Here is a 5,993-nt window from a genome sequence, read left to right as displayed (position 1 = left end):
GGAGGGAAGGAGGGAGGAGGAGGCGGCGGCCGCAGCGCCCTCTGACGAGCTGGAGGCCTCGGGGAGGTGCCCGCGGTGGGGAGCTCTGTGTGGAGCCGCCCGCCCCGCGCCGCCGGCCTGAAGGGGAGTTAAAAACGGGTGGAAGCGGCTGGAGGTGGCCCCGGCCGCGCGGTCACAGCCGCGGCGCTGCGCCGGGCCGCCAGGGGACGCTGCGTCCCGCGGCAGCCGCCTGAGGGAGCCCTCGGGACGCGGAGGTGGTGTTGGGGTGCTCGGCCCCCGGGCTGAGGGGACGCGGGGCCCCCTCACGCCTGCAGTCGGTCCCCGGTTGGGGGCTCGTCCCCGCACCGGGTCACAGCGGGAAGGGGAAGCCCGGTGAGGGAATGTGGGCGCTGCCCCGGGCACAAGGGGCAGGATATCGCCAGGTCTATCAGGCCGAACCGCCTGTAATGACGGGCTTTTCTTACAGACGTTTTCTTCTGCAAGTAGAAATCAATCGCACTTGAGGGAATTCAGTGGTTTAAATCAAGTTAATGCACAGCGTAGCTAGTTATCCCCGGACATAAGGGTTAATTCCATACATAAAGTGATTGCTGCTCCCTGTTTGCTTCTGCTGCTATCAACAGGGATGTCTGACAAGCAGACAGCACATCAGCAACAGAACGGTGTAAAGAGTGATTCTGGAAAGCTCTTTTCACCAAAAAAGTAAACAAGGGTATAGTCAGCTATACTACACTTTACCTGGGCCCAACAAATTCTGCAGATCAAACACACTAATGTAGGCCAGATCATTCCATCCTCAGAAACAGCTTTGCCAGAGCAGGACAGCTGCTAAACAAGAACCTTTGTGCATGGCCCCACCTCACCCAGGGCACTCACTGGCTGTCCTTTCCTCTCGTGGGATGCCGCCTGGATATCCTCTGTGCTCTTAAAAACCTCTCTTCATGTTCTCTGTGGTGATTTTTTTTTCTACACAAGCAAAGGAAGTGTCCTGCTCCTGCAGGAGCGAGTGGCACAAGCCAACACATCGCCCTACTCAAAGAGGAGCGTTCCGCATACTCTGAAACCAGAAATGTCCGAATGAGTTTGATGTCAGTCTTCCTACAGTTTAGCTCAGTGCATGATAAAAGGCAGCTCCAGAGATCCATCAAGCACCCTATAGCTTCAGAATCCAAAGCTGTGACTTTACACCAAGCTACCTCTAAACCCAGGCTCCAGCTCACAGCAGCAGGGCCCCTGAGCAACCCCCAAACAGATCGGAGTGAGAGAATTTTAAAGCGGATATGGGAAACACTAAGCAGATTTTCATCAAACTCCAGTAAGCACAGCTTGAATGCAGCAAGGTCAAGCTGCTTTTCAAACGTTCCCAGGTATACAATATCAGTGGTAAAGCTTACAAGAAAATTGCATGGAGGAAAGGATTTTGTGTCAAGAGCCACATTTTATCACTGACAGAAAGATTAGATCCTCCAAGATCACGCTTGTCAAAATGTTCTGTTCTGCAAAGGTTGGACAGATTTGAGGCAAATTTTAGCCTGTTGCAAATGGGAGTGAAATGTGCAACCAAACACATTTTGGGCTAAGAAAGACAAAATTAATGGTACTAATGAGAACTAACGTGAGGAGCTGTACTTCCAGCTCCTTTGTCAGAGTGGCTTTTGGACAGTTCTCCCCAAAGCAGTCCTGCTGCCCAGCATTTCTGATAATTTATGAGGCAGCAGAGGGTTTGTTCAGAGATGATGTGATACCTGATAGACTTAGTTTAAGAGTGGTGAAGGGAAGTTTGGTGCATAATAATTGCTAGCCAGTTAGCAGCTCTCCTTTGTGCAACACATTATGTCTGCAGACATAAGCACCGAATTCTGATGGAGGAGGTGTGAACACAACACCAAACTCTGAGTGGCTGTACCACCCAGGCTGTGCACATTCAAGCATTTCCCTTTTTAACATGTTCCTCCCGAATCTAACTTTGGCATGGTCTGCGAGGGAGAGTAAGGTTTCAGTGACATGGAGGCTCACTTGGAGATAACCTGAGCACCCGTTTGTGATACCACGAACCTTTCCATTTCTCACATTTCTTGCATTGTGCAGACAAAGAATACTTGGTCCTGTGTAACAATTATGCAAAGACGGACAGTGGAAACTGCCCAGGCTCTGAATGAACAATTAGACACTGCTGGAGTACAAGAGAAATAACAGTTAAGAAATGTCAGCTGAAAACCCCCTGTGACTGTCGGCAATTTCTGTCAAACTCTGCAGGCAGTGGCACCACTGAGCCTTTGTGTGGCTGCAGGGATTACTGCTCGAGCACTTGGTGCGGCATTTTGTGCCTGCAGATTAGTGACAAGGGTCTGAAGGTTTCAGGTGAGACTGAAAATGTTACTGAAGGAAACATTGACATTGACATTTTTTCACTTGCATGTGAAAAAACAGGCTGTCATGAGCAAAGGTTTGCTTATTCGACAGGAACACCAGTCAGGCAATTGAGTGATAATCATGACACAGACAATATGCGTACACCCACCTGTACAGCATGCAACATGTCGAGACACACTGCCTACAGCGCAAACGCCTGTGATACGCGAGGGACTCGGCAGAAGGTGCTCTGCGCAGACAGGTTTCTGTGTTTTCTACAAACTTTCCAGCCTCTCACTCCACAGACTGATCGTATCTGCTGCTTTATAGTGAAGGGTCTGTCATGTTTTCGGAGTAAACCATTATGACTTACAGTCAGCACTGCAGCTTTTCAGTCAGGAGGCAGATCATTACTTACAACCCCAAATTAGAGTTCCAGCACATAGCAAAATACAGGAACAATATTTGATATCAAGTCTGCAAGTGCTATGAGATTTTTAACTTCAAGCATATGGCTCTCAATTATTAACAGCCTCTCATCACCAGTAGAGCAGTGTTCACATTTTTGTTGTAAAGTTCTTTCACCACAATTCTCATCTTTCAAAACTGTCACATGACATATAGGAAACTTCCTAAGGAGTTTAAAGAAGTCCCTAAAGTATTTTGAAAATGTAAATCCATTGGAGTTTTCCTGTTCCTGTTTTAAAACAAACAAACAAACAAACCAAAACAAACAAACAAAAAAACCTCCTCTCTTCCTGAATCTCATAGTGTTTCTCTAACCTTCCATTTGTGCAGCATACACAATAAATACTAAAGAGCAATTAACAAATATTGGAAATTATTTTATTAAAAAATAAAAGCTGTCTTAACTCAGGAAGAGTTAAACAGTTGGCAGCTTCTCACTATATATTATCTCCATGTTTGCTCCTATTTGGTATAAGAACACAGCTTTATTTGAAACAAATAAAATGTATCAAAAATTGAGTTTTGTCCTAAATAGGAGAAACTTCCAGTAAAGCTGATATGCTGAGATTTTCTGATATAAAGCCCAATTAGTTTTCCTTTCCTGGAAGAACTGTCTAGAAATACAGAGATTAAACAAATACTTTTGCAAACAGAAAACAAGTTAATTCTCATATTAGCTGGATGGTATAATTCCACTAGCTAACAGCCATGAATAGTGACCTTCACATGTAGTAAGGGCACCCATTAGCCTCCTGACAGAAGAGGCTTGGCTTTCCAATCAACAAACAAAAGCAGAGACTGAAACCACAATATGGAATCGCGAAACACCAAACTGATACATTAATATGATATCTATTTCTTTAAACATTTTCATTTTCTGTGAATTCCTTACAGTGTTAAATCCAGAAAGCTGGATTGATGTGCAGACAAATTAACATGCCATAAAAAAATTAAAAAAAAAAAAAAAGTATATGTGCACTGAAATGGATAATTATTTGGTTTATAACTTTAATCATTAGAGGTTTCCTTATTATTTTTTTTTTTTTCTCCTTCAATGCCAGGCAAAAGTAAAATCTGTTGCCTTTTGGCTCTGTGGACAAGTTATAATGGCTGAGACAGCCACAACTGTCACTGGTTTTAATGGGAAATTTTGTGCCTCTGATGAAATTTGGACGAAGATTTTAAGGGTTCAGGTTTCAGGTCAAGCATGAAAGTCAGAAATCAGTCATTAAGTTCTCTGTGCTTGCATTGCTGTCTACAATTAGGAAAGTATTAATCACTACACATCGGTGCAATCAAGTGTCAACATCCAGACACTGTTTGGCTGCGGCTGTTGAAATGTAAATAATAAACATCTGTTGATTTTCTCCAGCTTCTTGTCTTAATAAGGCAGTTGAACTCACATACATAATCACAGGGAACAGAAGGTCTGAAGCAAATAAAATCTAACACAGAAACAAGGAAATAGGAAGTGTGAAAAAAAAATACTTCTGTGAAAGAAAGGTGTGTATATGTGCAGGTAAAAATCATTGACTTGGACTCAAAATGAAGAGACACATGTCAGAAGTACAGCATGAGCCAGAATTTCTCTCTCTGTCTCTCACTCTCTTTTTTTTCTAGTACAATCTCTAATATGGCATTCCAAATCTAATGCAGAGTCATTCATGTTCTCTAAAATGATATCAAATTCTTTATTTTTAAAGAAATTGCCAGCTAAAGTCACAAAATGGTGCCAAACAAGGTTTCCAAAAACATGTAAGTAGGTTAGGTGTGCAAATACCTTTGAAAATTCTGCCCTAAGAAAGGATGATAATTAGTACCACAAATGAAGTTCTTACATATGCAAATGGATTGTTTGCTGTCACAAGGAATTACAGACGTAGCTCTGTGCCTGGTTGATTGTAAGTGCAGAATAAACATATAAATGTAAAACACTGGTGTTTAAAACTCTCCTCCTGTAATTGTGATATGATCCTCCGAAAACTGACAACTCTATACATGAGGGACTGTGTGTACATGTGTAGGAGAACAGTAAGTGGGAGAAAGAAAATCAAATTTTCCATCTGTACAAAATGTCAACATACTCTCTATAAAAAGCCAGCAACAAAATCCTGATAAGCACAATTCAGTCTGGTCAAGTTCTAATTTGCATCTTCACCGACAGCAAGAGTTTATCAGAGATCCAACACAATGCTTCCTTACTTTGAAAATTTAGAAGGAAATAATGTGGTCCTTTCAAAAAATGCCCTAAGACTTGGCTTATGCTAGACAGAACATGTATAATCACAAGTTTACAAAAGTTCACTAATCCAGGAGAAGGTTGGTCCTGAAAACTAACATTTCGAGCAAACGTGGTTGAATTGTCTTGTCGGCTCTGAAAAATAAAAGGAACATTTTTTCTTCAAAAGCAGTGAATTCAAATAAAGTACTGCATCCAAACAGCTTCGGGGGCCCTGCGATCCAGAATAGGTTTGGAAGTTTCCAAATGTGAGATGGATTTCTCCCAGTACCCTAAATGACCTTTTGATATTGAGTGCCAAGAGAAAGGAAAAGCCTGCCCCAGCCAGGGCTAACAATGCCCTCCTGTAAGCAATGGGCAGCAGGGAAACAATTTACAGGGTCAGGTGGTCAAAAACTACCTAGAGTCTGAGAAATCTCGTGTAATAAAGTGCTGTCCAAAACAAAACAACAACAACAAAAAATGAAAAAGAAAAAAAAAAAAAACACAAACAAACAAAAAACCACAAGTAAGTGGAAGATATGGGACAGGGAAAATGAGATTAAGATACACAGTGTCTACAGTAGGGCCAAATGGAGGTATTAAAATATAACAAGGTATTGAAGTATAACAGGAGGGCTATAATGAGAAGTCTAAGATTGTAATTGCAGACTGGGAGCAGCAGAAGGTTCCTGTTGGGCCATAACCCTCTGTATTCTACTTCAGAAATGGCATCTCACGCAGCTGGGAGATGAAGCAGCCATTTGGGCTCTTCAAGGGCTATGTTAGAAGCCACAAAGAGCAAGAGAAAGTGACAGCTTGGGTAGCTTGGGTAGTGTGATATAAAAATCTTTTTTTTTTTTTTTTTTTTTTTTTTCCAGAGGGAAAACATATTATTGCCTTCATGCTTTAAAATAATGATTACAGAGAAGACAAATATATTATAGAGTAAGAT

This window comes from Anas platyrhynchos, chromosome 9 (assembly GCF_047663525.1).
Source record: "Anas platyrhynchos isolate ZD024472 breed Pekin duck chromosome 9, IASCAAS_PekinDuck_T2T, whole genome shotgun sequence".
Taxonomy (NCBI): Eukaryota; Metazoa; Chordata; class Aves; order Anseriformes; family Anatidae; genus Anas; species Anas platyrhynchos.
Note: the sequence above shows the minus strand (reverse complement) of the source record.